This window comes from Colletes gigas, unplaced genomic scaffold, assembly GCF_013123115.1.
Source record: "Colletes gigas isolate AHSC1104 unplaced genomic scaffold, ASM1312311v1 Colletes_gigas_Sc00012, whole genome shotgun sequence".
Taxonomy (NCBI): domain Eukaryota; kingdom Metazoa; phylum Arthropoda; class Insecta; order Hymenoptera; family Colletidae; genus Colletes; species Colletes gigas.
In genome coordinates, this window is record NW_025106641.1 from 9,124,592 (window position 1) to 9,134,810 (window position 10,219).

The following is a 10,219-nucleotide window of genomic DNA, read 5'->3' on the forward strand; positions in this document are numbered from 1 at the left end:
CCGTTGTTCGGGAAATAAAAAGACCAAGTGGCTCTGCTCCGAAACTCGTGGGACAAAAAAAGGCAATTTTCACGTCAGAGTTCCGAGAAACGAATCATATATCAGCAAAGGACCTAAAATAAGACGATTAAGTTCCCCGCGAGGATATATTAACGAAGATTCGGGACAAAGTAATATTTTCAGGCAAAGATGGTTTCAATACCTCGCGTCGAGATGGATGTTTGCCAAGGGAACCAAATAAAGGAACGGACACGGAGTTCTCTTGCTCCTTTTTTTTCCTAACAAACATTTTAACGATCCACCGTATTTGCCACGACGACGTTCGCATAATGTATTTTCAATGTTTCGTTTTTATCGCCGGGCGATAGGCAGTTTTCTGACAACGAAACACTTACTGCTCTCGGTGAGCCAACATTGATCACTCCCGCGTTTCGGATAAAATAACATTAACGTTACAGATCTTATCCGGCGTACAGTTTAGAATTTACAATACGATACCTGGTCGCGGTCCGGTTACGTTTTCGCGAGTGTCGACATATCGTTTTAGATATTTCCGGTTATACGTCCGACCACACACGACCATTCCCATCGTTTCGAGTTTCCATGATTAATCTCCTCGCGTTGTCCCTTCTTCTGCTGCTCTTTTACTGTTATGTAAATTCTCTCTATTCTACACTTTTTCTAATTAACTGTCATGGAACTCCAATCTCTCTTTCGATTGTTACTGCTTTTATTTGACGTTCCATACTGTTCAAAGGGACCGTAGACGAATTCAAAATGGTATTGAAAAATTGTTACAAAACTCGACTGGATTTTTGCAAATTTATCATGGAATAGACATTTATTTCCCATTGCATTATATATTTCTTGAAGTATCTATAATCGTTGGTAATTCTAGTGTTAATACTCGCTTATAAGACAACAATTTTATTTTTAAATTTAATTTTTCGTGAATATGTATAGACATGTCTATAACAGTTCACATCGATTTATTTTACATATTTTGTTATAATATCCTATCAAAGAAGTCTTTTGTTATTTCTTTCAATGCATTACTTTTACATGCATTGTGTACTTATGAAATTTACTTTTATTTTTGTCACTACATACTCTGGTTGAAAATTAGTCACAACTGCAAACGAAATGACCCTTTCTCTACCTTTCAGTAGCTATGTAAATGCTAATATTTATAATTTGTGCAAAAGTAAAGTGTCACATGATAACTACTGAAATATAGAAATACTTTACTGTACACCCAGCATGTCTGAGTAGATAAACGATTGAAAGGAATATACATAGGTGTGTTTAGCACGAAATAAAACTTACCATGGACCCTGATAACTGGCTAATCCCATTTCACGGTGGCACAGTTCGGTGGCTGATGGCGTAGCTTTGATGTAAACCGTGGCGGACGCTGTCCTCGGTCCCGATAGGTAAAATACAGACGAACAGGGATCGTTACTCCGTTAAAGTAGCTCCTCCGACTGTCATTATCTCTTCTCGAAAGTCAATCTGACGCAGCATGATACGAGGCGGCCTGTGAGAAAGTGCACACGTGTCCGTGGCTGAAGACAGGTAGCCAGTTTCGAATGTTCCCACACGTAGTTCGACCGCGTCCATAATTAATGTCTGACACGGTACAACTGGGATACATAAAATGATACTTTTTATCTCTGGAACGAGCAACCATAAAAAAATGTTGCTCCTACGAGTTCCGTTGCTCGTACACGTCTACATACGCGAGACGTTGGCCGAGGGAACCTTTCGGTGTGTCAATCACCAAATGTCACGCGAACCATGAACGAAATTATACAAATACAGAAATCACGAGGCATCTCAGTCTTCTTTGACGTTTAAGAGCTCGTTAGAAATTACTGTCGACTGGCATTCCTTCGATTAATTTCATTACACGGAAATTACACGTTCCCCATCTTTTTATTGCAAACTACAAATTCTATTTTCACGTTACGCTCTCTGGAGATTTCTCATATTTTTTTCTAACGATTTTACCTTTTTTTTAGGGAGATGCTACTTCTGGATGGAACAAGTATTGTAACCAATTGTCGACTTCGAACAAGAGAAGGAAGAATTGTAAGTACAGAATTGGCCATTTCATGTGTAATAAATAGTTTCGAAGGCTCTTCTAAATTTTTTTAAATGGGAGATGGTATTATTCGAGTCTTGTAATGTTGAATAGTTACTCGAACTATCTTAAAAATTAACCTGATAGTAACTAATTAAAATTAAGTTATTTTGAATATTACATCATGACAGTAACCATTAATGTTCATAGTTAAATCTTCCAATGATGTCACACTGTCAGAAAATTGATGAATTTGCATTTTTGTTTATTAGGAATAAAATAATTTTGACCTGCAAACATTAAAGGCTTGTACAACAATAAAAAGAAATTGTTCAAATATTATTCACATTATAACAATAATATGACTATTTTGATAATCTAGAAGGTTTAATTAGAAACAAAAACGAAGTTAATATTTCGGACGATTTCCACGAAAACAGTTTGCAACGCTTTATTTGGGCCTCATGGCACCAGCTGCTTACCTTTGAAGGAAGCGCTGTAAATGGCCACCTTCGGTCCAAATACGAGCCTCCGGAGGTCTTGTAAACGGAGTTTCTCAATCTTTCAAACACGCCAGATATTTTGTCGGATTCGTTAGCAGTCGTCTCGCGCGCGCGCGTTGCCGAAACATCTCAACGCTGGCGACGGGCGTTGAATAAACAAATGTTTTCGAGTGGTCCCAAAAATAAAAATCCGGCGGATTTAAATCCGTGGAACGAGCAGAGGCCCGTAGGTTCCGCAGGACCTACCCATCTGTTAGTAAATCGTTCGTTCCAGAACCGTCTGACTACTCGGCTGAAATGGGGCGGCGCACCGTCGTACATAAATCACGTATGACATACAACAGCTAATGGAACTTCTTCCAATAACTCATGCAATTGATTACTCGAGAAATTGACACGTGATCGGCCTGTTAATCTCCCATTAAGAAAAACAAGCAACATTGTTTGCAGAATGGTTCCTCGCGTCTAATTTCAAATTTGTCAGGAGCAACCAGACAAAATAATAGTAGATCTCACTCTGTCGATAAAGCAGGGTATCGACTGCCACCTGCTGGATCATCTATTGATCATAGATCAGTCTGTAACGTAACAAGCTTGGTACACTTAATTAGTTTTCACATTACTTGCTGAAAATGAAACATATACAATTTAAAGAATACATTGTGCAGTGAAACCTCAACAATTTTCAAAATGGTGGATACTCTTGAAACATAGAGCCAAAAATATGCAGTCTAACTGAACTATCCATTCGGTGTTTCGTCTCGTTTGACAAAGTGTGAAGTGTCAACTTTTATTTTTTCCACATTGTTGGAACCTCAACTATTTTTAAAATGGTGGATACTCTTGAAACATAGAGCTAAAAATATGTGTTCAAACTGAACTATCCATCCGCTGTTTCGTCTCGTTTGACAAAGTGTGAAGTGTCAACTTTTATTTTTTCCACATTGTTGGAACCCCAACTATTTTTAAAATGGTGGTCACTCTTGCAACATGGAGCTAAAAATATGCATTCAAACTGAATGGAAACAGCAAACAAATCGAACTATCCATCTAGTATCTCGTTTGACAAGGTGTGAAGACCCAAGGAAACGCGTATTTCAATTCGTGCAATTTTTATTTCCCCCTCCCCGATTCGTGGACGATTTCGTCGCAGTGTGGGCCCCGTATGATCCCCACATTATTGGAACCTCAATAATTTTTAAAATAGTGGACATTCTTGCAACATAGAGCTAAAAATATGGATTCAAACTGGATGGAAACAGAAAACAAACGATCCATCTGGTACCTCCTTTGACAAGGTGTGAAGATCCAAGGAAACGCGCATATAAATTCGTGCAACTTTTATTTCCCCCACCTCTCCCCCCTCGATTCGTGGACAATTTCGTCGCAATGTGGACCCCGTACGGTCCCCCCACATTGTTGGAACCTCAACAGTTTTTAAAATGGTGGATACTCTTGCAACATAGAGCTAAAAATATGGAAACAGTAAACAAACCGATCTATCTGGTATCTCGTTTGACAAGGGTGTGAGGACCCAAGAAAACGCGAATATAAATGCAACTTTTATTTCCCCCCCTTCCCCGATTCGTGGACGATTTCGTGGCAGTGTGGGCCCCGTACGGTCCCCGTGCAGTCACGTGGTTTTGTTTACCCCGAGTGTTCCCGTCGCGGCGGTGGTAGTACGGTCGGAATCGTCCGTGGCGAGTGTACGTACGCACGATCCGGCGGATACACCTTCTCGTGCAGGAACACAGGCTATCGTGGTTATTAAGGAAACAGACGAAGGAACGAAACGAAGGAACAAGCGCGTTGGGTGGTCCCGCCCCGCTGTTTATGGGGCACTGCATCTGCTGGCCCCGTATAACCCTCCGCGCTCGACCTGTGTGGTCCCACCTTACGTCCGACTTTACATTCGATTCACTACTTGCTAATGGTAGTTGCATTAGCATTAGGTGGCCGGTCGACTGTCTCCCGTGGCATTATACGCCGCGCGGACGGCCTCTGCTGTTACGCGATTTTTCGACGCCCGATATTGATCCGGTCGGGGGGATTTTTCTAGGCGTGGCGCGGAGAAAAATGACAGCTCGAACGGGGGGCGGAATCCACCGGTGTCCGTTGACTGGTTGAGAAAAGGGCACCGATTAAGCCGATAGAGACCATAGACTTCGCTACTTCGGGGACGATTACGTTTCAGCGGCTCGTAAATCCAAGAACCTAATGGCGGCCGTTGGAACCGTTTTCTAATCGAACCTGGACGAATTTTATGCGAACCTAAACGCATTTTATTGTCGATGCTCAGGTTTTATTGCACGATGTAGTTTTTTAATTGCGTATGGTTTATTTTCAACAAGCAATGTGAAAACTAACTGTACGAAATTAATTGGTGATCCAGGTGGCAATTACCTACTCTGTTTCATCGACAAAGGTGAGATTCACGAGTATGATTGCTCGTAAATATATTCGTGAATTTTTCCCACGGGAATACTTTGTTAATTTTACCATTACAAGAAGATGGTCTGGAAATTTAGTGCAAAACCAGTAAGCTTGAAAAGATTCTTCAATCTTTTATTTTTCGATTTCTTAAAAATTTCTAGTCTCTGATCCACGGCTGAAATGGGCCCCAAAGCCTATACATTTTTCACATTTTAGAAAAACGTGTTAACACTAGAACTACCAAAGCAGTCAAAATGCCTCATTCGTGATTTCTAATAAAGATTAACCATAATGTTCTAGAAAAGTATTGAACTATGGAAATTTCACTATAGTAACAATCGCGACATCTACGTTACTATACAATATAGCCATCATATTCTGCCATCTAGGTTTCGTTAAAAGGTGCTATACACGTAGTCGACCTATATTATATACTTTGTATATAAATACTATAAATGTACAAGTATAATTTCTTCAAACAACATTCCACCACCCATAAAAAAGAATGATTAAACACTGGTATATATCGTTTTAATTTCTCTGGTACAAATAAGTACATATAATTGTCGGTAGTTCTAATGTCAACGTCCTTGCATCAACCAGCATTTGCTCAAAGTTCGAAATAAAAAATCGAACGAAACACGTTCGAGCGCCACGGTACGCTTTAATGGCCGAGAGTATAGGAACCCGGGGGGTTGAAGAACTTTTAAGCGGATGGTTTGCGGAAGCAATTAGCACCCTCGAAGGAAGCTACGCGAAGGAATGTCGGCCGACGTGCTTGCCGCTTTTGTGAGTCGACGTTGAACGCGATCGGGCAGCGGCGCGCACAGTCGGAGAAGAAAGGCCCCGGGGGGAAGTACGGACAGAAAAAAAGTCGGGTATATCATATAAATAACGCGACGCGTAAGAACGGTCGGTGCGTTTTTACGCGGTGCGGCAGAAAATGGCGGTACGCAATCGCATAACTCAGGGAGCAACGATTGTTGCCCGCGTACCGAAAAGACTCACGGGGGTGGGAGAGGGAGACAATAAGATCGTGTATTTTATTTACCCTCCCCTTTTCGCGGACCTGCCTCGTTCACCCTTTTACTTTCCACCTTCTCCTCGTTGGCCCCAGCGACAGGATCGTTGAAGCAACGAAAAAGGATTCATGATAGGTCGTGGTAGCTGGGCCCCCGAGAGAAAGGGAGGAAAGAAAGCAAAAAGGGAGAGAGAATCCGGAGCGAGAGTGGGTTAGCGAGAGAACGAGAGGGATGGGGAGAGCGAGAGAAAGGACGGAACGGTGGAGTACGAGAGGGAGAGGGACGAGGAGAGGCGACACAACGCGTGTGGTCCACCCCGTACCGGACGACGAGCAGGACGAGACCAGAACGACGACAGCATCTTATCCGAGACCTCCGGATCGATCGATCAATGGCGAGATCGATGCCTTCTCGGTCGAGACCAATCGAGTACGCGGCACGCTCGGGCGCACAAGTATTTTTCACCCTGCAGGCGGCGGCGACGACGATCACGAGGTTCGCTGCACCCATCGAACCGCTATCAGAAGCGAGGACGACGGTACGCGTTTCGAAAAAAGTGCTTTTACTTTTTCGAGTACCATTACTTGCGCGTCGCGCGGCTAATTTTATTCCCGACGATTTTGGCGGACGGTGATTCTTACGAAGGGACAGGTCGAGGACGTTGCTTTTTAAACGATAGCAGGTGCAAGTTATAGTATGTACGTGGTATCGAGGAACCCTGATAGGGCTCTTCACGATGGGATTTCTGAGATATACTAATTTATAGTTTGGCGTTACAAAATAGAAGAATTCTTTAATTTAAGGTGAAGCTTTTAGTAGTGGGTGTTCAAATCCCCATAAAGTTACTTTTTTATTATTTTCAAGTGTAAAAATATATTTCTTTTATTATGTATATATGACATGAATATTAAGACAAAAAATTCTTCAATTTTTAATACAAAAAAACTGTAGTACAATAGCATTATATGTCATCATCGAGTAAATTTTGTATTAATAATTAGTATCGACGCTTATGATTTTCAGACATATACCAAATGTAGAATTATTTTACATTATTTGGTAATGATTAATATGGATGGCTAATATAGAAAAATACATGCTACATATGATACCATTTTACTACTGTACTTGTTACTATTTTTAATATTCAAAATTTAAGGATTTCTCTCTGAATATTTCTCTCATATATTCGTAATGAATAAAATGTATTTTTTCATTTCAAAATAATAAAAGAAAAAAAGTAACTTGCTTCATACCTGATCTAGCGACTTAACCACATCCTCTTTTGTAAATGAATTTAAATAATTCTACTACTTTGTACGCGTCAAACTTTAACTTTAACAAACTAGAATATCTCGAAAACGAAGGCCCATTCTGAAGAACCCTATTAGAGATTTTTGATACTACATGCACTTGCTACCGTTTCAAAAACAATTTCCACTACTGTAAAATCCTCTTGTTAGAATTGGACAATTTTGCAAGAGCCTTTCGTGCTAGATAGATATTTAGCTGCTTTCTCCAACCTTTGAAAAAAGCAATTGCAACGCAACTAGCAGAGTTCGAACATTCTCATGCTTCCTCCCGATAACATCGACGCAAGATTGAATTCCCGGCAAGCACGCAGCACCGTCATCCTCGATTTTGGTCTTATTTCATCGCGTTAGATCGCCACAAGCTGCGAACGCCCCGGCGTACACGATCGTTTATTAGCGGCGTAGTTTTTTTTGCAAAGCGAACGATAAACACGGAGCGTCCAGTTAGGCGGGATACGGCGTTGGTCGGTGTAAATCCGAATATCGCACCTAAAGGGTTAAGTGCTCGAGGATTTATACCGACGAGACCGTGCGGTATTAATAGTCGGCGGAGTACCAAAAAGATTCACTACGTTGCAACCAGCAATTAGCCATCGCGCGGTAAACGAAACGTCCGCGCCGCGATGGGCGAGTAACGATCCGATTGGCCTTAATTCTCCCGTGAAACGCTAAATCTACCCTCGAGCGGGTTACGGAGCGGGATCCAATAAAGTGAAAGAAATGGTTGGAAACACCGATCATTACCGGGGGTCCCACCGTTCGAGTGCTCGCGAGACGGTAACGTTTTCTAAGTATCCACGGGGCCCCGGTTCGGATTCCGCATACTATTTATTACGGCGTAACCATATCTTTCATTACCTTTACCTATAATAACACCCATTCATCGTCGAGCCGGCTCCGGGGCCCCGATATCCTCCGCCGTCGGTCGTTGGGTCCCGAAGGTGAACTCTCCCCGTGAATATGACGCATACATAGAGAAATCAGAGCCAGAAGGAGGAGGACAGGAGACAACAACGGTTGCTCCTGGACAGAGGACGAAGGAGGGCGAACCAAGCCGCCGTCGTTGGAGGATGAGGATTCCCCGTCGGCGTACCGGCCAGGGAGCTAGAGAGAGAGGGGGAGAGAGAGAGATAGAGCGGGCCACCCACGTCGAGGGCGCAAAGGCGATATTTAGCGGAAGGCAAATCTCTCTGGGGCCACCCACGTCGGCTCCTTCGTTCGTCGTCGGGGCTACCTTATTTCAGGGTGCAACCCGAACGAACCAACGGTCGTGTTGGCTCTCTCGTACGGTGCGTGAGCCACTGCTGGAAGCATCGGTGGACGATGGATCCAGGGACGACCGATCCACCGTCAGCGCCCCGATTCTACCGCTAATGGGACGACCCGACGAATTCGTTTAATGATCGACCGGCTGACAAATTTGCCTCGAAACCGGGCTACGCCTCTGCGGCCACGGAAGACAAATTGCGGGACCGCCGTGAGCCCGGATGTATCGGTATATCGCGATCGTTCGTGGAAACCGTACGAGACAACTAATTTTTGTGTGTACACGGGCTCACGAAAGTAGAGTTCCGATTATCCGGTACCCGGTTATCTGGAATGTCCGGATAATCGGTATGTGGTTGCGGGGGTCGATTATCATCATTTTTGGTCGATACATGTACCCTCGAAATTCTACGCACTTTTGAGAAAAAAGATTCTTTACCGAAAATATGATGTGAGGCCAGAAATAATTCAACGAAATGCAAATGTTTAGAAGATCGTAACTTCTGAACGGATTGAAGGATTTTAATGTTTCAAAATGCAAATAATGCGTATTTTAGTGAAGAATATGTGGAGATTCCAAAAATAATCGAAAAGTTATTCCTTAACACCGTAAAGTGAGAAAATCCCCATAAAAAGGGTCCAATTTTCAAAGGTCCATAACTCCTACAATAGTGAATATATTTCAATGAAATTTAGTATGGAAGTAGAGCTCATGGATACCTACAAAGAAGTATTAGACAACTTTTCCGTACAGCGTCAAACAAAATTATTAAAAATGAAATACGAAGTTTTAAGAAAAATCGACAGGTGGTAGGTGTCTAAATTTTTCGACGAAAAAAAAAATTTCAAATCGGTCTGAAAAAATTATTTTCGGTTGCAGCGGTTAATTTCAATCATTCTTGGTGAATACACAAATTTTCGAATTCCTACGCATTTTCGAGTAAAAAATTCGAGTAGGTTCCTAAATTTTTCGACGAAAAAAAAAATTTCAAATCGTTCTGAAAAAAATATTCTCGGTTGCAGGGGTCGATTACAATCATTTTTGGTGAATACACATATTTGCGAATTCCTACGCATTTTCGAGTAAAAAATTCAGGAAGGTGGAGAAATTTTTCGGCGAAATTGAAAAATTTCAAATCGTTCTAAAAAAATTATTTTTGGTTGCAGGGGTCAATAGCAATCATTTTTGGTCAATAGACATACCCCCGAAATCCTACTCACTTTTGAGAAAAAAATTCGAGTAGATTCCAAATTTTTCAGTGAAAAAAAAAAATTTCAAATCATTCAGAAAAAATTATTTTCGGTTGCAGGGGTCGATTACAATCATTTTAGGTGACTAGACATACTATCGAATTCCTGCGCATTTTCGAGTAAAAAATTCGAGTAGGTTCCTAAATTTTTCGACGAAAAAACAATTTCAATTAGTTCTGAAAAAATTATTTTCGGTTGCAGGGGTCGATTACAATCATTTTAGGTGAATAGACATACTATCGAATTCCTACGCATTTTCGAGTAAAAAATTCAGGAAAGTGGAGAAATTTTTCGGCGAAAAAAAAATTTCAAATCGGTCTGAAAAAATTATTTTCAGTTGCAAGAGTT